Here is a 22,875-nt window from a genome sequence, read left to right on the forward strand (position 1 = left end):
GGTTGAGAGGGCAGAAGAGGGTTTTTGAAATGGTTTGGTCACATGGAGAGAATGAGTGAGGAAAGATTGACAAAGAGGATATATGTATCAGAGGTGGAGGGAACGAAGAGAAGTGGGTGACCAAATTGGAGGTGGAAGGATGAAGTGAAAAAGATTTTGAGCGATCGGGGCCTGAACATGCAGGAGGGTGAAAGGCGTGCAAGGAATAGAGTGAATTGGAACGATGTGGTATACCGGGGTCGAAGTTCTGTTAATGGATTGAACTAGGGCGTGTGAAGCGTCTGGGGTAAACCATGGAAAGTTTTGTGGGGCATGGATGTGGAAAGGCAGGTGTGGTTTCGGTGCATTATACATGAGAGCTAGAGACTGTGAACGAATGTGGCCTTTGTTGTCTTTTCCTAGCGCTACCTCGCGCGCGTGCGGGAGGAGTGGGCTGTCATCTCATTTGTGTCTGGGTGGCGACGGGAATGAATAAGGGCAGCAAGTATGAATTATGTATGTATGTATATATATATATATATATATATATATATATATATATATATATATATATATATAGATATAGATATAGATATATATACATTTTTTTTTTTTTGCTTTGTCGCTGTCTCCCGCGTTTGCGAGGTAGCGCAAGGAAACAGACGAAAGAAATGGCCCAACCCACCCCCATACACATGTATATACATACGTCCACACACGCAAATATACATATACAATATACAATGCCCAAACCATTTCAAAACACCCTCTTCTGCTCTCTCAACCACGCTCTTTTTATTTCCACACATCTCTCTTACCCTTATGTTACTTACTCGATCAAACCACCTCACACCACACATTGTCCTCAAACATCTCATTTCCAGCACATCCACCCTCCTGCGCACAACTCTATCCATAGCCCACGCCTCGCAACCATACAACATTGTTGGAACCACTATTCCTTCAAACATACCCATTTTTGCTTTCCGAGATAATGTTCTCGACTTCCACACAGTCTTCAAGGCACCCAGGATTTTCGCCCCCTCCACCACCCTATGATTCACTTCCGTTTCCATGGTTCCATCCGCTGCCAGATCCATTCCCAGATATCTAAAACACTTTACTTCCTCCAGTTTTTCTCCATTCAAACTTACCTCCCAATTGACTTGACCCTCAACCCTACTGTACCTAATAACCTTGCTCTTATTCACATTTACTCTTAACTTTCTTCTTTCACACACTTTACCAAACTCAGACACCAGCTTCTGCAGTTTCTCACATGAATCAGCCACCAGCGCTGTATCATCAGCGAACAACAACTGACTCACTTCCCACGCTCTCTCATCCCCAACAGACTTCATACTTGCCCCTCTTTCCAAAACTCTTGCATTCACCTCCCTAACAACCCCATCCATAAACAAATTAAACAACCATGGAGACATCACACACCCCTGCCGCAAACCTACATTCACTGAGAACCAATCACTTTCCTCTCTTCCTACACGTACACATGCCTTACATCCTCGATAAAAACTTTTAACTGCTTCTAACAACTTGCCTCCCACACCATATATTCTTAATACCTTCCACAGAGCATCTCTATCAACTCTATCATATGCCTTCTCCAGATCCATAAATGCTACATACAAATCCATTTGCTTTTCTAAGTATTTCTCACATACATTCTTCAAAGCAAACACCTGATCCACACATCCTCTACCACTTCTGAAACAACACTGCTCTTCCCCAATCTGATACTCTATACATGCCTTCACCCTCTCAATCAATACCCTCCTATATAATTTACCAGGAATACTCAACAAACTTATACCTCTGTAATTTGAGCACTCACTCTTATCCCCTTTACCTTTGTACAATGGCACTATGAAAGCATTCCGCCAATCCTCAGGCACCTCACCATGAGTCATACATACATTAAATAACCTTACCAACAAGTCAATAATACAGTCACCCCCTTTTATAATAAATTCCACTGCAATACCATCCAAACCTGCTGTCTTGCCGGCTTTCATCTTCCGCAAAGCTTTTACTACCTCTTCTCTGTTTACCAAATCATTTTCCCTAACCCTCTCACTTTGCACACCACCTCGACCAAAACACCCTATATCTGCCACTCTATCATCAAACACATTCAACAAACCTTCAAAATACTCACTCCATCTCCTTCTCACATCACCACTACTTGTTATCACCTCCCCATTTGCGCCCTTCACTGAAGTTCCCATTTGCTCCCTTGTCTTACGCACTTTATTTACCTCCTTCCAGAACATCTTTTTATTCATCCTAAAATTTAATGATACTCTCTCACCCCAACTCTCATTTGCACTCTTTTTCACCTCTTGCACCTTTCTCTTGACCTCCTGTCTCTTTCTTTTATACATCTCCCACTCGTTTGCATTTTTTCCCTGCAAAAATCATCCAAATGCCTCTCTCTTCTCTTTCACTAATAATCTTACTTCTTCATCCCACCACTCACTACCCTTTCTAATAAACCCACCTCCCACTCTTCTCATGCCTCAAGCATCTTTTGCGCAATCCATCACTGATTCCCTAAATACATCCCATTCCTCCCCCACTCCCCTTACTTCCATTGTTCTCACCTTTTTCCATTCTGTACTCAGTCTCTCCTGGTACTTCCTCACACAAGTCCCCTTCCCAAGCTCACTTACTCTCACCACCCTCTTCACCCCAACATTCACTCTTCTTTTCTGAAAACCCATACAAATCTTCACCTTAGCCTCCACAAGATAATGATCAGACATCCCTCCAGTTGCACCTCTCAGCATATTAACATCCAAAAGTCTCTCTTTCGCGCGCCTGTCAATTAACACGTAATCCAATAACGCTCTCTGGCCATCTCTCCTACTTACATACGTATACTTATGTATATCTCGCTTTTTAAACCAGGTATTCCCAATCACCAGTCCTTTTTCAGCACATAAATCTACAAGCTCTTCACCATTTCCATTTACAACACTGAACCCCCCATGTATGCCAATTATTCCCTCAACTGCCACATTACTCACCTTTGCATTCAAATCACCCATCACTATAACCTCGCAATAAAATATAAAGTTCCCATTTGCTCCCTTGTCTTACGCACTTTATTTACCTCTTTCCAGAACATCTTTTTATTCTCCCTAAAATTTAATGATACTCTCACCCCAACTCTCATTTGCCCTTTTTTTCACCTCTTGCACCTTTTTCTTGACCTCCTGTCTCTTTCTTTTATACATCTCCCACTCAATTGCATTTTTTCCCTGCAAAAAACGTCCAAATGCCTCTCTCTTCTCTTTCACTAATAATCTTACTTCTTCATCCCACCACTCACTACCCTTTCTAATCAACCCACCTCCCACTCTTCTCATGCCACAAGCATCTTTTGCGCAATCCATCACTGATTCCCTAAATACATCCCATTCCTCCCCCACTCCCCTTACTGCCATTGTTCTCACCTTTTTCCATTCTGTACTGTCTCTCCTGGTACTTCCTCACACAAGTCTCCTTCCCAAGCTCACTTACTCTCACCACCCTCTTCACCCCAACATTCACTCTTCTTTTCTGAAAACCCATACAAATCTTCACCTTAGCCTCCACAAGATAATGATCAGACATCCCTCCAGTTGCACCTCTCAGCACATTAACATCCAAAAGTCTCTCTTTCACGCGCCTGTCAATTAACACGTAATCCAATAACTCTCTCTGGCCATCTCTCCTACTTACATACGTATACTTATGTATATCTCGCTTTTTAAACCAGGTATTCCCAATCACCAGTCCTTTTTCAGCACATAAATCTACAAGCTCTTCACCATTTCCATTTACAACACTAGACACCCCATGTATACCAATTATTCCCTCAACTGCCATATATATATATATATATATATATATATATATATATATATATATATATATATATATATATATATATATATATATATATATATATATATATATATACTTCCCACGTATTCCCTGCGTGTCGTGGAGGGCGACTGGAGGGGGAGGGAGCGGGTGGCTGTAAATCCTCCCCTCTAGTTTTTTTCGATTTTCCAAAAGAAGGAACAGAGAAGGGGGCCAGGTGAGCATATACCCTAAGGGCCCAGTCCTCTGTTCTGAACGCTACCTCGCTAACGCGGGAAATGGCGAATAGTACGAAAGAAAAAAGATATATATATATATATATATATATATATATATATATATATATATATATATATATATATATATATATATATATATATATGTCATGTGAGAAATACTTAGAAAAGCAAATGGATTTGTATGTAGCATTTATGGATCTGGAGAAGGCATATGATAGAGTTGATAGAGATGCTCTGTGGAAGGTATTAAGAATATATGGTGTTGGAGGCAAGTTGTTAGAAGCAGTGAAAAGTTTTTATCGAGGATGTAAGGCATGTGTACGTGTAGGAAGAGAGGAAAGTGATTGGTTCTCAGTGAATGTAGGTTTGCGGCAGGGGTGTGTGATGTCTCCATGGTTGTTTAATTTGTTTATGGATGGGGTTGTAAGGGAGGTAAATGCAAGAGTCCTGGAAAGAGGGGCAAGTATGAAGTCTGTTGGGGATGAGAGAGCTTGGGAAGTGAGTCAGTTGTTGTTCGCTGATGATACAGCGCTGGTGGCTGATTCATGTGAGAAACTGCAGAAGCTGGTGACTGAGTTTGGTAAAGTGTGTGGAAGAAGAAAGTTGAGAGTAAATGTGAATAAGAGCAAGGTTATTAGGTACAGTAGGGGTGAGGGTCAAGTCAATTGGGAGGTGAGTTTGAATGGAGAAAAACTGGAGGAAGTGAAGTGTTTTAGATATCTGGGAGTGGATCTGTCAGCGGATGGAACCATGGAAGCGGAAGTGGATGATAGGGTGGGGGAGGGGGCGAAAATTTTGGGAGCCTTGAAAAATGTGTGGAAGTCGAGAACATTATCTCGGAAAGCAAAAATGGGTATGTTTGAGGGAATAGTGGTTCCAACAATGTTGTATGGTTGCGAGGCGTGGGCTATGGATAGAGATGTGCGCAGGAGGATGGATGTGCTGGAAATGAGATGTTTGAGGACAATGTGTGGTGTGAGGTGGTTTGATCGAGTAAGTAACGTAAGGGTAAGAGAGATGTGTGGAAATAAAAAGAGCGTGGTTGAAAGAGCAGAAGAGGGTGTTTTGAAATGGTTTGGGCACATGGAGAGAATGAGTGAGGAGAGATTGACCAAGAGGATATATGTGTCGGAGGTGGAGGGAACGAGAAGAGGGAGACCAAATTGGAGGTGGAAAGATGGAGTGAAAAAGATTTTGTGTGATCGGGGCCTGAACATGCAGGAGGGTGATAGGAGGGCAAGGAATAGAGTGAATTGGAGTCATGTGGTATACAGGGGTTGACGTGCTGTCAGTGGATTGAATCAGGGCATGTGAGGCGTCTGGGGTGAACCATGGAGAGCTGTGTGGGTATGTATATTTGCGTGTGTGGACGTGTGTATGTACATGTGTATGGGGGGGGGGGGTTGGGCCATTTCTTTCGTCTGTTTCCTTGCGCTACCTCGCAAACGCGGGAGACAGCGACAAATAAAAAAAAAAAAAAAAAAAAAAAAAATATATATATATATATATATATATATATATATATATATATATATATATATATATATATATATATATATATCTTTATCAGTGTTCAAAACAGAGAAATGAATGTTTTGTATAAAGTGCAGATGACAGGACTGCTTACCTGCCGAGCTCTGAATATCAACACCTGGTCTCCTCCCGCTACTCCCTCCCTGTGGTATGTGTACATGTCTTATGGTCTTCTGCACCATCATACTTATGTCTCCTTTATTGCACCATCATGATTATGTCTTTTATTTTCACTGCACATTTCTTTCAACTGAACAAATATTTTTGGAGGATTGTAAATTATCAAAATCATATTGTATGTTTTCCTACTATTAATTGGAGTATATCCATAAATGTGTTTGTATATGTTTCTAGAGATTGTGTAAGTACACACACGTTTCTTCATGAAAATGTATTTACACACATTCATGCATGAAACTTTTTGTCATGGACATTTAGAATTTTACTTAATGCTTACACTTTCTTTTTAATTTTCCATCAAGACTTTCTTTAGGGCCACAATCATCTTTGTTTTTTATGTCGAGCCTTAAACACTTCACTGGAAAGGAAGACAAAGAAACTGATCTTTACAATGGGCACTGTAACTGTGCATAATAACTGCATACAAGCAATCCACTTATATTAGCTGCCAAAAATGAAAGTAACTTCTAAACCCAAAGACAGGAGCACACAAAATAAATGAACAAATGTAATAACCATCCAGTATGTGTAGATTTACTGTTGGGATCACAAAAACATATAATTTTGAGAAAAAAAATACAATCTGGGACTTATCTGAAAACTTTGTTTATTTTTGTTTCATTCTCCTTACACATGTGGTTTTCCATTCTGTACACTTTCATGTACATTGCTTCAACCTACCAAGCAAAATATAGGGTCAGTTGATATGTAAATTGGTGAAACATTTCTGGAGATCAGTAGCACCTACGAAAGTCACATGACTCTGTGCCTACTGAAAGTTACCTTCAAGATATTAGAAAAGTGTGACTTATGATCTATTTATCAAGAAGTTTGCCCAGTAAATTCAAAAACTTTCAGACACTACTTACCAGGTGCTGTGCACATTCTTACGACATGGCAGGAACAGGCAATAATGCCACTGAAATATTTTGCCTATAACATTGTAAAATGTGGTAAGTCTTGGTAGCAAGGGCAAATTATAAGAAGTTTTCATGGGTTCTGATGATCTCCAGAGTGTTTCACTTGTAAATCTATTAACTTCAAACCTTCCATGTGGTTCACAGTCCTTATTAACAGCTACTATCACACAGAGAAACGAATTGTGCTTGTCATTCTTGCCTTAAGACAAGAAATGATTACAGCAGTGAAATATTTTGACTACATTGTAAAATAAAGTATGTCAGAGCTATGAAAGGGAGCTTAACTAAGATTTTCATAAGACTTTTTAGGCTGATTTTACGTTCTCCCAAATTTTACCTCAGATTTATGGTTCTCTTCACTATCAGCTTATTATAATGATTATCATAATGATGTAAAAGCATTATCCACATAATTCTTAACATGGAATGAAAAGGAAGACAGTAGTAGTTGAAATATTTGGTAGTTTTACAGTTTATGCCCCAAAGAAGGTACAAAATGTTTTTATAAATCAAATATCTCCCTAAATATTCATTTGTGAGCTATCCCTGGGGATAGGGGAGAAAGAATACTTCCCACGTATTCCCTACGTGTCGTAGAAGGCGACTGAACGGGGAGAGAGCGGGCGGGGGGGAGGGGGTGCTGGAAATCTCCCCCCCCCCCGCCCCCGTTTTCTTTTCCAAAGAAGGAACAGAGAAGGTGGCCAAGCGAGGATTTCCCTCAAAGGCTCAGTCCTCTGTTCTTAACGCTACCTCGCTAACGCGGGAGATGGCGAATAGTATGAAAAAATATCTATCTATCTATCTATCTATCTATCTATCTATCTATCTATCTATATATATATATATATATATATATATATATATATATATATATATATATATATATATTTTTTTTTTTTCCAAAAGAAGGAACAGAGAAGGGGTTCAGGTGAAGATATTCCCTCTAAGGCTCAGTCCTCTGTTCTTGGCGCTACCTCGCTAATGCGGGAAATGGCGAATAGTATGAAAGAATGTATATATATATATATATATATATATATATATATATATATATATATATATATATATATATATATATATATATATATATGCATATGTATACATTCAAATGTATGGGTATGTATATGTGCTTGTGTGGACATGTATGTCCACCCACATACATGTGTATGTGGGTGGTTGGGCCATTCTTTCGTCTTTGCGCTATCTCGCTAACGCGGGAGACGGCGACAAAGTGAGAGTAAGTGAGCTTGGGAAGGAGACTTGTGTGAGGAAGTACCAGGAGAGACTGAGTACAGAATGGAAAAAGGTGAGAACAATGGAAGTAAGGCGAGTGGGGGAGGAATGGGATGTATTTTAGGGAATCAGTGATGGATTGCGCAAAAGATGCTTGTGGCAAGAGAAGAGTGGGAGGTGGGTTTATTAGAAAGGGTAGTGAGTGGTGGGATGAAGAAGTAAGATTATTAGCGAAAGAGAAGAGAGAGGCATTTGGACGATTTTTGCAGGGAAAAATGCAATTGAGTGGGAGATGTATAAAAGAAAGAGACAGGAGGTCAAGAGAAAGGTGCAAGAGGTGAAAAAGAGGGCAAATGAGAGTTGGGGTGAGAGAGTTTCATTAAATTTTAGGGAGAATAAAAAGATGTTCTGGAAGGAGGTAGATAAAGTGCGTAAGACAAGGGAGCAAATGGGAACTTCAGTGAAGGGCGAAAATGGGAAGGTGATAACAAGTAGTGGTGATGTGAGAAGGAGATGGAGTGAGTATTTTGAAGGTTTGTTGAATGTGTTTGATGATAGAGTGGCAGATATAGGGTGTTTTGGTCGAGGTGGTGTGCAAAGTGAGAGGGTTAGGGAAAATGATTTGGTAAACAGAGAAGAGGTAGTAAAAGCTTTGCGGAAGATGAAAGCCGGCAAGGCAGCAGGTTTGGATGGTATTGCAGTGGAATTTATTATAAAAGGGGGTGACTGTATTGTTGACTGGTTGGTAAGGTTATTTAATGTATGTATGACTCATGGTGAGGTGCCTGAGGATTGGCGGAATGCGTGCATAGTGCCATTGTACAAAGGCAAAGGGGATAAGAGTGAGTGCTCAAATTACAGAGGTATAAGAAGTTTGTTGAGTATTCCTGGTAAATTATATGGGAGGGTATTGATTGAGAGGGTGAAGGCATGTACAGAGCATCAGATTGGGGAAGAGCAGTGTGGTTTCAGAAGTGGTAGAGGATGTGTGGATCAGGTGTTTGCTTTGAAGAATGTATGTGAGAAATACTTAGAAAAGCAAATGGAATTGTATGTAGCATTTATGGATCTGGAGAAGGCATATGATAGAGTTGATAGAGATGCTCTGTGGAAGGTATTAAGAATATATGGTGTGGGAGGCAAGTTGTTAGAAGCAGTGAAAAGTTTTTATCGAGGATGTAAGGCATGTGTACGTGTAGGAAGAGAGGAAAGTGATTGGTTCTCAGTGAATGTAGGTTTGCGGCAGGGGTGTGTGATGTCTCCATGGTTGTTTAATTTGTTTATGGGTGGGGTTGTTAGGGAGGTGAATGCAAGAGTTTTGGAAAGAGGGGCAAGTATGAAGTCTGTTGTGGATGAGGGAGATTGGGAAGTGAGTCAGTTGTTGTTCGCTGATGATACAGCGCTGGTGGCTGATTCATGTGAGAAACTGCAGAAGCTGGTGACTGAGTTTGGTAAAGTGTGTGAAAGAAGAAAGTTAAGAGTAAATGTGAATAAGAGCAGGGTTATTAGGTACAGTAGGGTTGAGGGTCAAGTCAATTGGGAGGTAAGTTTGAATGGAGAAAAACTGGAGGAAGTAAAGTGTTTTAGATATCTGGGAGTGGATCTGGCAGCGGATGGAACCATGGAAGCGGAAGTGGATCATAGGGTGGGGGAGGGGGCGAAAATTCTGGGAGCCTTGAAGAATGTGTGGAAGTCGAGAACATTATCTCGGAAAGCAAAAATGGGTATGTTTGAAGGAATAGTGGTTCCAACAATGTTGTATGGTTGCGAGGCGTGGGCTATGGATAGAGTTGTGCGCAGGACGGTGGATGTGCTGGAAATGAGATGTTTGAGGACAATGGGTGGTGTGAGTTGGTTTGATCGAGTAAGTAATGTAATGGTAAGAGAGATGTGTGGAAATAAAAAGAGCGTGGTTGAGAGAGCAGAAGAGGGTGTTTTGAAATGGTTTGGGCACATGGAGAGAATGAGTGAGGAAAGATTGACCAAGAGGATATATGTGTCGGAGGTGGAGGGAACGAGGAGAAGAGGGAGACCAACTTGGAGGTGGAAAGATGGAGTGAAAAAGATTTTGTGTGATCGGGGCCTGAACATGCAGGAGGGTGAAAGGAGGGCAAGGAATAGAGTGAATTGGATCGATGTGGTATACCGGGGTTGACGTGCTGTCAGTGGATTGAATCAGGGCATGTGAAGCGTCTGGGGTAAACCATGGAAAGTTGTGTGGGGCCTGGATGTGGAAAGGGAGCTGTGATTTCGGGCATTATTGCATGACAGCTAGAGACTGAGTGTGAATGAATGGGGCCTTTGTTGTCTTTTCCTAGTGCTACCTCGCACACATGGGGGGGGGAGGGGGATGGTATTCCACGTGTGGCGAGGTGGCGATGGGAATGAATAAAGGCAGACAGTGTGAATTGTGTGCATGGGTACATATGTATGTGTCTGTGTGTGTATATATATGTGTACATTGAGATGTATAGGTATGTATATTTGCGTGTGTGGACGTGTATGTATATACGTTGTGTATGGGGGTGGGTTGGGCTATTTCTTTCGTCTGTTTCCTTGCGCTACCTCGCAAACGCGGGAGACAGCGACAAAGCAAAATAATAAAAAAAATAATAATGATGATATATATATATATATATATATATATATATATATATATATATATATATATATATATATATATATATATATATATCATTATATATATATATATATATATATATATATATATATATATATATATATATATATATATATATATATATATATATATATATATATCATTATATATATAAATATATATTATTTATATTTATATTTATTATACTTTGTCGCTGTCTCCCGCGTTTGCGAGGTAGCGCAAGGAAACAGACGAAAGAAATGGCCCAACCCCCCCCCCCCCATACACATGTATATACATACGTCCACACACGCAAATATACATACCTACACAGCTTTCCATGGTTTACCCCAGACGCTTCACATGCCTTGATTCAATCCACTGACAGCACGTCAACCCCGGTATACCACATCGCTCCAATTCACTCTATTCCTTGCCCTCCTTTCACCCTCCTGCATGCTCAGGCCCCGATCACACAAAATCTTTTTCACTCCATCTTTCCACCTCCAATTTGGTCTCCCTCTTCTCCTTGTTCCCTCCACCTCTGACACATATATCCTCTTGGTCAATCTCCATGTGCCCAAACCATTTCAAAACACCCTCTTCTGCTCTCTCAACCACGCTCTTTTTATTTCCACACATCTCTCTTACCCTTACGTTACTTACTCGATCAAACCACCTCACACCACACATTGTCCTCAAACATCTCATTTCCAGCACATCCATCCTCCTGCGCACAGCTCTATCCATAGCCCATGCCTCGCAACCATACAACATTGTTGGAACCACTATTCCTTCAAACATACCCATTTTTGCTTTCCGAGATAATGTTCTCGACCTCCACACATTCTTCAAGGCTCCCAGAATTTTCGCCCCCTCTCCCACCCTATGATCCACTTCCGCTTCCATGGTTCCATCCGCTGCCAGATCCACTCCCAGATATCTAAAACACTTCACTTCCTCCAGTTTTTCTCCATTCAAACTCACCTCCCAATTGACTTGACCCTCAACCCCACTGTACCTAATAAGCTTGCTCTTATTCACATTTACTCTTAACTTTCTTCTCTCACACACTTTACCAAACTCAGTCACCAGCTTCTGCAGTTTCTCACATGAATCAGCCACCAGCGCTGTATCATCAGCGAACAACAACTGACTCACTTCCCAAGCTCTCTCATCCCCAACAGACTTCATACTTGCCCCTCTTTCCAAAACTCTTGCATTCACCTCCCTAACAACCCCATCCATAAACAAATTAAACAACCATGGAGACATCACACACATATATATATATATATATATATATATATATATATATATATATATATATATATATATATATATATATATATGACAATTTTGCGCGTGATCAAGATATTCCTATGAGTCCACGTGGACTCATAGGAATATACATACACACACACACATATATATATATATATATATATATATATATATATATATATATATATATATATATATATATAAAGATTTATTTCGATCATGGAAATAAATTATTACATTCTCTGCGTTATGCTCCTAACAACTGTCTTTTTTGTAATCTGGATTTATTGTGGCAGCCGACGTAAACTTCCTAGGAATTTCAAGGTCATGTTGTGGTTTAAAACTTGTTTATTGTGCTGTATTGGTGTTAGTAAGGTAGCAGTAGTTAGTGGCAATTGCTTTGGGTGCCATATATCTTACTTCTGATTGAACACCTCATATTGACTAGGAAGGTTAGTACAGTCTTCGGTATATATTTTGGATGAAATATTGTTATTTATGTGCCTCTTTTTAAGGTTGGGTAAAGGAAATATGGTGTTAGCAAGTGTAATTTTTAGTAGGTTTACTAATTGTTTATTTACCTCCTCTGATTTATTTGTTTGTAGATATTGATAGGCCTGTATGAGAAAATTCCAGACATTTCCCCAGCCACATTCTCTTATGGATATAGGGTGATTAGGATGAACACATTTCTCATGCCTAACTGTGATAATTTAGAGTGATAAAGTGATATAAAGCTTTTACTCTTTTTTTTTTAAGCCCTACAGGAAATAAATGTAGTGGGAAGGACTTCACAAAATCAGGGCAACACGTGGGACTAATTAACTCAAAAGTGAGTTCATGTAATAATCACCATAATCTACAAAAACCTCACCTACCTTTCCTTGGAAGCTGATTATTATTATTATCTTAATATTTGATATTAAGGTCGATATATACCAGACACAGCAACACATCCATGATTCAATGTCATGACAACCGACAGAAAACAAAGCAAACATGATATTCAAAACGGTAATGCCACCTGCCAGTTAACCCCATAAGAAGTGGTCCATCGTCCACCATCAGTGTTGTTATATTTCTGCTATGAATTTTTATAGTAAGGGAAAATTAGGGGAGCATTCTATAGGTTTTCTTCATTTTTACAAGCGTTTCACTTACTTTTACTTTGGTTAACCCCACATTTTCCCTCCCCACTATTGTCTATTATGTATCACAGGATATAGAAAGTGCACAAAAACACATATCACTGGTCTAATTAAGTTTTACTAAATGTACTGATGCCAGTTTTGTCTTGCTTGAAAGAGAATTTAAGATGATATTTGTGACCAATCAGAAATTATTAAGTTAAAAAGTTGTCAGGGAAAATATTACAAAAATCTGCAGTAAACTACCAATTTAGGTATGCATCCTCACTAGCTTTAGACACAGTGATTTTCTTCTGTAATTCAAGTGTAATGAGTAGAAAATAGAGAAAACCTGTGAAGCATGATTTTAAGTATGTTATTTTAATTTTTACTACACTAGACGATACAGTGAGGGCTGTGAACATCAGGGAAAATGTGGGGTTCCATAAAGTTAATGCACATTAAATACATTTAAAAAGATCAAGAGAACTAATGAAAACTTTCCTGGATTTCCTGTATTGATGTGATCAACTTTTGGGGACTGTGGAATGGCTCTTTGTTGGGAAGTTAGGCAGTGCACAAATGAATGCCTAGTTGGCAGCTGGCATGATGCTCAGTCATGCATATTTCTAGTGTGCTTTGGCCATAATACTGAAAATTAGGTAAAACCCTCTCAGGTTCTAGGAAGCTTAGGTAAGGAGTTATATTGATTTTCTTGTATGCTTCAGCTTTTAATTTAATCAATCCCACATTTCCCTAATATTCACACTTCTATGAACAAACAAAGAAGTTTAACAGACCATCTTAAATGGGATATATCCATCTAGCTGGGTTGCTGCAGCTGCTTTTGATCTAAGAATGTATGTTACAGTATTCACAAACTTTACCATTCATGTCAGTAGGTGCAGTGTCCTGCCCATGGGAAATTTATTCCAATGACATTACTGTTTACCCTTTTCCCCAAAGCCCCTGTTCATTTCCGAAGTTAATATTAAGAATTAGTACATGTATTGGCTCCTGTTATTACACTAACACCATCACTGAAGATGATGTCATGAAGACAATCTCTCACAAATTGTATATATATTGTATATATGATGTGATTCTGCTTCTTGGAGCAAGATTGAATTGGATTCTTCATTTTGGTCGCCCTCCACGATATGCATCAGATGTAAAGTTTATACATGTGGATTTATGTTCTGAGGAGTTCCACAACAGTGTGAATGGAAGTGTTGTTTTGCTAGGTGACTTAAGGGCAGTTTGTGGCCAGCTCCAAGAAGCAGTACCAGGAACTCTTGTTGCCTCACACTCACCTTGGTGGTCTAAACTTCAAGTGCAGGACAACAAAAGCATTAGTACTAAAATGGCCCAGGATATTTCAGAACCTTTGAACTACTACGCAGTACTTCATCACCTGCACCAGCTGTTACCACATGGAGCCAATACCAGGGACTTTGGACAGACTATTTTGCTCAACAAATTTCCACGCCACAGACTGGATGCAGGTACTTTTGGAACAATGGGTGTTGGTCTTGGTTATGCCATTGCAGCAGCCTTATGGGCACAAGACCATGCTCCAGGCAAGCGAATCATATGTGTTGAAGGAGATTCTGCTTTTGGTTTTAGTGGTATGGAAATGGAAACAATTTACCGCTAGAAACTACCCATCATAGTCATCATTGTAAACAATAATGGCATCTACAGTGGTTTGGACAAGGAATTGTTCAATGAAATAAGAGGTGGAATGGATGCTGCTATTGCAACTCCACCAACATCACTTCTGCCAACTGTACACTATGAATGCATGGCTTCAATGTTCAGTGAAACTGGTTTCTTCTGTAAGTCTGTCCCTGAACTACAAGAGGCAGTTAGTCAGGCTCTTGAAGAAGAAAACAAGCCTTCACTTATTAATGTGATGATCAACCCTTGAGCTCAACGCAAAGTTCAAGACTTTGATTGGCTGACACGCTCCAAACTTTAAGTCAGAAGAATATCGTGCATTTGCATTTCAAAATATCAACAACATGTGAATGAATAATTGTTTTGTATTTTTCCTTCTGTTCACAAACAAGGATTGACTGAATCCTTATTGGTTTTATACATAACTTTTTGGCTTTTGTGGGAAGGCAGCAGATTTTATTTTAACTAGATTTGATAACATTATATTGTAAAGTATTATTAGGGATTTATCCCTGGGGAAAGGGGGGAAAGAATACTTCCCATGTATTCCTTGCATGTTGTAGAAGGCGACTAAAAGGGGAGGGAGCGGGTGGCTGGAAATCCTCCCCTCTCATTTTTGTTAATTTTCCAAAAGAAGGAACAGAGAAGGGGGCCAGGTGAGGATATTCCCTTAAAGGTCCAGTCCTCTGTTCTTAACGCTACCTCGCTAACGCGGGAAATGGCGAATAGTTTGAAAGAAAGAAAAGAAAATATATATATATATATATATATATATATATATATATATATATATATATATATATATATACGTGGGAAGTATTCTTTCTCCCCTATCCCCAGGGATAATATATAGATATATATAAATATATAAATATATAAATATATATATATTATTATAAATAAATATTATTATTTTTTTTTATTATACTTTGTCGCTGTCTCCCGCGTTTGCCAGGTAGCGCAAGGAAACAGACGAAAGAAATGGCCCAACCCCCCCCCATAGACATGTATATACATACATCCACACACGCAAATATACATACCTACACAGCTTTCCATGGTTTACCCCAGACGCTTCACATGCCTTGATTCAATCCACTGACAGCACGTCAACCCCGGTATACCACATCGCTCCAATTCACTCTATTCCTTGCCCTCCTTTCACCCTCCTGCATGTTCAGGCCCCGATCACACAAAATCTTTGTCACTCCATCTTTCCACCTCCAATTTGGTCTCCCTCTTCTCCTCGTTCCCTCCACCTCCGACACATATATCCTCTTGGTCAATCTTTCCTCAATCATTCTCTCCATGTGCCCAAACCACTTCAAAACACCCTCTTCTGCTCTCTCAACCACGCTCTTTTTATTTCCACACATCTCTCTTACCCTTACGTTACTCACTCGATCAAACCACCTCACACCACACATTGTCCTCAAACATCTCATTTCCAGCACATCCATCCTCCTGCGCACAACTCTATCCATAGCCCACTCCTCGCAACCATACAAAATTGTTGGAACCACTATTCCTTCAAACATACCCATTTTTGCTTTCCGAGATAATGTTCTCGACTTCCACACATTCTTCAAGGCCCCCAGAATTTTCGCCCCCTCCCCCACCCTATGACCCACTTCCGCTTCCATGGTTCCATCCGCTGCCAGATCCACTCCCAGATATCTAAAACACTTCACTTCCTCCAGTTTTTCTCCATTCAAACTCACCTCCCAATTGACTTGACCCTCAACCCTACTGTACCTAATAACCTTGCTCTTATTCCCATTTACTCTTAACTTTCTTCTTCCACACACTTTACCAAACTCAGTCACCAGCTTCTGCAGTTTCTCACATGAATCAGCCACCAGTGCTGTATCATCAGCGAACAACAACTGACTCACTTCCCAAGCTCTCTCATCCCCAACAGACTTCCTATGAGTCCACGGGGAAAATGAAACACGATAAGTTCCCAAGTGCACTTTCGTGTAATAATCACATCATCAGGGGAGACACAAGAGAGAAATATAAGTCAGTTGACATACGTCGGAGAGACGAAGCTAAGACGCCATTTGGTTAACATGCGATTGTGCAAGACAGACAACGAGCATTCATAAACGTACCATTTTACAAATTTTATCAGCAATAAAGTTATCTAATTTCTATAGACCATCACTAATATTAAGATTATAATTTTATGATTTATTTATTTATAATTATAATTTATTTATTTATTTTTTATTTTGCTTTGTCGCTGTCTCTTGCGTTAGCGAGATAGCGCAAGGAAACAGACGAAAGAATGGCCCAACCCACCCACCTACACAAGTATATACATACACGTCCACACACGCAAATATACATACCTATACATCTCAATGTACACGTATATATACACACACAGACATATACATATATACACATGTACATAATTCATACTGTCTGCCTTTATTTATTCCCATTGCCACCTCGCCACACATGGGATAACAACCCCCTCCCCCCTCATGTGTGCGAGGTAGCGCTAGTAAAAGACAATAAAGGCCCCATTCATTCACACTCAGTCTCTATCTGTCATGTAATAATGCACCGAAACCACACCTTTCTTTCCACATCCAGGCCCCACAGAACTTTCCATGGTTTACCCCAGACGCTTCACATGCCCTGTTTCAATCCATTGACAGCACGTCGACCCCAGTATACCACATCGTTCCATTTCACTCTATTCCTTGCACACCTTTCACCCTCCTGCATGTTCAGACCCCGATCACTCAAAATCTTTTTCTCTCCATCTTTCCACCTCCAATTTGGTCTCCCACTTCTACTCGTTCCCTCCACCTCTGACGCATATATCCTCTTGGTCAATCTTTCCTCACTCATTCTCTCCATGTGAACAAACCATTTCAAAACACCCTCTTCTGCTCTCTCAACCACACTCTTTTTATTTCCACACATCTCTCTTACCCTTACATTACTTACTCGATCAAACCACCTCACACCACATAATGTCCTCAAACATCTCATTTCCAGCACATCCACCCTCCTGCGCACAACTCTATTAATAGCCCACGCCTCGCAGCCCTACAACATTGTTGGAACCACTATTCCTTCAAACATACCCATTTTAACTTTCCAAGAAACTGTACTCGACTTCCAAACATTCTTCAAGGCTCCCAGAATTTTCGCCCCCTCCCCACCTTATGATTCACTTAAGCTTCCATGGTTCCATCCGCTGCCAGATCCACTCCCAGATATCTAAAACACTTTACTTCCTCCAGTTTTTCTCCATTCAAACTTACCTCCCAATTGACTTGATCCTCAACCCTACTGTACCTAATAACCTTGCTCTTATTCACATTTACTCTTAACTTTCTTCTTTCACACACTTTACCAAACTCAGTCACCAGCTTCTGCAGTTTCTCACATGAATCAGCCACCAGCGCAGTATCATCAGCGAACAACAACTGACTCACTTCCCAAGCTCTCTCATCCCCAACAGACTTCATACTTGCCCCTCTTTCCAAAACTCTTGTATTCACCTCCCTAACAACCCCATCCATAAACAAATTAAACATCCATGGAGACATCACACACCCCTGCCGCAAACCTACATTCACTGAGAACCAATCACTTTCCTCTCTTCCTACATGTACACATGCCTTACATCCTTGATAAAAACTTTTCACTGCTTCTAACAACTTGCCTCCCACACCATATATTCTTAAAACCTTCCACAGAGCATCTCTATCAACTCTATCATATGCCTTCTCCAGATCCATAAATGCTACATACAAATCCATTTGCTTTTCTAAGTATTTCTCACATACATTCTTCAAAGCAAACACCTGATCCACACATCCTCTACCACTTCTGAAACCACACTGCTCTTCCCCAATCTGATGCTCTGTACATGCCTTCACCCTCTCAATCAATACCCTCCCATATAATTTACCAGGAATACTCAACAAACTTATACCTCTGTAATTTGAGCACTCACTCTTATCCCCTTTGCCTTTGTACAATGGCACTATGCAAGCATTCCGCCAATCCTCAGGCACCTCACCATGAATCATACATACATTAAATAACCTTACCAACCAGTCAGCAATACAGTCACCCCCTTTTTTAATAAATTCCACTGCAATACCATCCAAACCTGCTGCCTTGCCGGCTTTCATCTTCCGCAAAGCTTTTACTACCTCTTCTCTATTTCCCAAATCATTTTCCCTAACTCTCTCACTTTGCACACCACCTCGACCACAACACCCTATATCTGCCACTCTATCATCAAACACATTCAACAAACCTTCAAAATACTCACTCCATCTCCTTCTCACATCACCACTACTTGTTATCATCCCCCCATTTGCCCCCTTCACTGAAGTTCCCATTTGTTCCCTTGTCTTACGCACTTTATTTACTTCCTTTCAAAACATCTTTTTATTCTCCCTGAAATTTAATGATACTCTCTCACCCCAACTCTCATTTGCCCTCTTTTTCACCTCTTGCACCTTTCTCTTGACCTCCTGCCTCTTTCTTTTATACCTCTCCCACTCATTTGCATTTTTTCCCTGCAAAAATCGTCCAAATGCCTCTCTCTTCTCTTTCATTAATAATCTTACTTCTTCATCCCACCACTCACTACCTTTTCTAATCAACCCACCTCCCACGCTTCTCATGCCATAAGCATCTTTTGCGCAAGCCATCACTGTTTCCCTAAATACATCCCATTCCTCCCCCACTCCCCTTACCTCCTTTGTTCTCACCTTTTTCCATTCTGTACTCAGTCTCTCCTGGTACTTCCTCACACAAGTCTCCTTCCCAAGCTCACTTACTCTCACCACTCTCTTCACCCCAACATTCTCTCTTCTTTTCTGAAAACCCCCACAAATCTTCACCTTCACCTCCACTAAGATAATGATCAGACATCCCTCCAGTTGCACCTCTCAGCACATTAACATCCAAAAGGCTCTCTTTTGTGCGTCTATCAATTAACACGTAATCCAATAACGCTCTCTGGCCATCTCTCCTACTTACATATGTATACTTATGTATATCTCGCTTTTTAAACCAGGTATTCCCAATCACCAGTCCTTTTTCAGCACATAAATCTACAAGCTCTTCACCATTTCCATTTGCAACACTGAACACTCCATGTATACCAATTATTCCCTCAACTGCCACATTACTCACCTTTGCATTCAAATCACCCATCACTATAACCCGGTCTAGTGCATCAAAACCACTAACACACTCATTCAGCTGCTCCCAAAACACTTGCCTCTCATGATCTTTCTTCTCATGCCCAGGTGCATATGCACTAATAATCACCCATCTCTCTCCATCAACTTTCAGTTTTACCCATATCAATCTAGAATTTACTTTCTTACACTCTGTTACATACTCCCACAACTCCTGATTCAGGAGTAGTGGTACTCCTTCCCTTGCTCTTGTCCTTTCACTAATCCCTGACTTTACTCCCAAGACATTTCCAAACCACTCTTCCCCTTTACCTTTGAGCTTCGTTTCACTCAGACCCAAAACATCCAGGCTCCTTTCCTCAAACATACTACCTATCTCTCCTTTTTTCTCATGTTGGTTACATCCACACACATTTAGACACCCCAATCTGAGCCTTCGAGGAGGATGAGCACTCCTCGCGTGACTCCTTCTTCTGTTTCCCCTTTTAGAAAGTTAAAATACAAGGAGGGGAGGGTTTCTGGCCCCCCGCTCCCGTCCCCTTTAGTCGCCTTCTACGACACGTGAGGAATGCGTGGGAAGTATTCTTTCTCCCCTATCCCCATATACTTCTGTAATTTGAGCACTCACTCTTATCCCCTTTGCCTTTGTACACTGGCACTATGCAAGCATTCCGCCAATCCTCAGGCACCTCACCATGAATCATACATACATTGAATAACCATACCAAACAGTCAACAATACAGTCACCCCTTTTTTAATAAATTCCACTGCAATACTATCCAAACCTGCTGCCTTGCCAGCTTTCATCTTCCACAAAGCTTTTACTACCTCTTCTCTGTTTACAAAATCATTTTCCCTAACCCTCTCACTTTGCACACCACCTCGACCAAAACACCCTATATCTGCCACTCTTATCATCAAACACATTCAACAAACCTTCAAAATACTCACTCCATCTCCTTCTCACATCACCACTACTTGTTATCACCTCCCCATTAGCCCCCTTCACTGAAGTTCCCATTTGCTTCCTTGTTTTACGCACTTTATTTACCTCCTTCCAAAACATCTTTTTATTCTTCCTAAAATTTAATGATACTCTCTCACCCCAACTCTCATTTGCCCTCTTTTTCACCTCTTGCACCTTTCTCTTGACCTCCTGTCTCTTTCTTTTATACATCTCCCACTCGTTTGCATTTTTTCCCTGCAAAAATCATCCAAATGCCTCTCTCTTCTCTTTCATTAATAATCTTACCTCTTCATCCCACCACTCACTACCCTTTCTAATCAACCCACCTCTCACGCTTCTCATGCCACAAGTATCTTTTGCACAAGCCATCACTGCTTCCCTAAATATATCCCATTCCTTCCCCACTCCCCTTACCTCCTTTGTTCTCAACTTTTTTCATTCTCTCCTGGTACTTCCTCACACAAGTCTCCTTCCCAAGCTCACTTACTCTCACCACTCTCTTCACCCCAACATTCTCTCTTCTTTTCTGAAAACCCCTACAAATCTTCACCTTCGCCTCCACAAGATAATTATCAGACATCCCTCCCGTTGCACCTCTCTGCACATTAACATCCAAAAGTCTTTCTTTCGCGTGCCTATCAATTAACAACGTAATCCTATAACACTGTCTGGCCATCTCTCCTACTTAAATACATATACTTATGTATATCTCTCTTTTTAGACCAGGTATTCCCAATCACCAGTCCTTTTTTAGCACATATATCTACAAGCTCTTCACCATTTCCATTTACAACACTGAACACCCCATGTATACCAATTATTCCCTCAACTGCCACATTACTCACCTTTGCATTCAAATCTCCTAGTCATTTGCACTACTTCCCTTTAAGTATCGTCCAAACACCTCTTCTTCATCCCTCCACTCACTACCCTTTCTAATGTGCCCACCTCCCACCTTTCTCATGCCACATGCATCTTTTGCACAAGCCATCACTGCTTTCCTAAATACATTCTATTCCTCACCCACTCCCCTCACGTCATTTGCTCTCACCTTTTGCCATTCTACATTGAGTCTCTCCTGGTACTTTCTCACACAAGTCTCCTTTCCAAGTTCACTTACTATCACCACTCTCTTCTCCCCAACATTCTCTCTTTTTTTTTGGAAACCTTTACAAATCTTCACCTACACCTCCACAAGATAGTGATCAGACATCCCTCCAGCTGCCCCTCTCTGTACATTAACATCCAAAAGTCTCTCTTTTACACGCCTATCAATTAACATGTAATCCAATAATGCCCTTTGACCATCTCTCCTACTTACATACGTATACTTATGTATGTCTCTCTTTTTAAACCAGGTAATCCTAATCACCTGTCTTTTTTCTGCACACAAATCTACAAGCTCTTCACCTTTTCCATTTACATCACTGAACACCCCCTGTACACCAATTATACCCTCAGCTGCCACATTACTCGCCTTCACATTTAAATCACCCATCACTATAAGCCGGTCTCGTGCATCAAAGCTGCTAACACAGTCACTCAGCTGCTCCCAGAATACTTGCCTCTCATGATCTTTCTTCTCATGCCCAGGTGCATAGGCACCAATAATCACCCATCTCTCTCCATCCACTTTCAGTTTTACCCGCATCAATCCAGAATTTATTTTCTTATGCTTTGTCACATACTCCCTCAACTTCTGCTTCAGGAGTAATGTTACTCCTTTCTTAGCTCTTGGCCTCTTACCAACCCTTGACTTTACTCCCAAAACATTTCCAAACCACTCTTTCTCCCTTAACCTTGGGCTTCGTTTCACTCAGAGCTGGAACATCCAGGTTTCTTTCCTCAAACATACTACCTATCTCTCCTTCCTTCTCATCATGGTTACATTCCACACATTCAGACACCCCAATCTGAGCCTTCGAGGAGGATGAGCACTCCCCGCTTGACTCCTGTTTTCCTTTTTCTTTCTTTCTTTCTTTATTTATTTATTTATTTTATTATACTTTGTCGCTTTCTCCCGCATCTGCGAGTTAGT

The 22,875-nt window shown here is 40.6% G+C and overlaps 1 protein-coding gene and 1 pseudogene across 2 annotated transcripts in view; both read left to right on the plus strand.

Moving 5' to 3' along the window:
* The first annotated feature begins 12,177 nt into the window (after window positions 1–12,177).
* LOC139752036 (uncharacterized) overlaps window positions 12,178–22,875 on the plus strand; it is an 84,012-nt gene continuing 73,314 nt past the window's right edge. For both annotated transcript variants that reach the window (XM_071667833.1, XM_071667834.1), the window contains exon 1: window positions 12,178–12,328. The gene's annotated coding sequence lies outside the window, so the exon portion shown is untranslated. The remainder of the gene's footprint in view (window positions 12,329–22,875) is intronic.
* LOC139752035 (2-hydroxyacyl-CoA lyase 1 pseudogene) lies at window positions 12,335–15,409 on the plus strand (annotated as a pseudogene).

The sequence above is a fragment of the Panulirus ornatus genome, chromosome 12 (genome assembly GCF_036320965.1).
Source record: "Panulirus ornatus isolate Po-2019 chromosome 12, ASM3632096v1, whole genome shotgun sequence".
Lineage (NCBI taxonomy): Eukaryota > Metazoa > Arthropoda > Malacostraca > Decapoda > Palinuridae > Panulirus > Panulirus ornatus.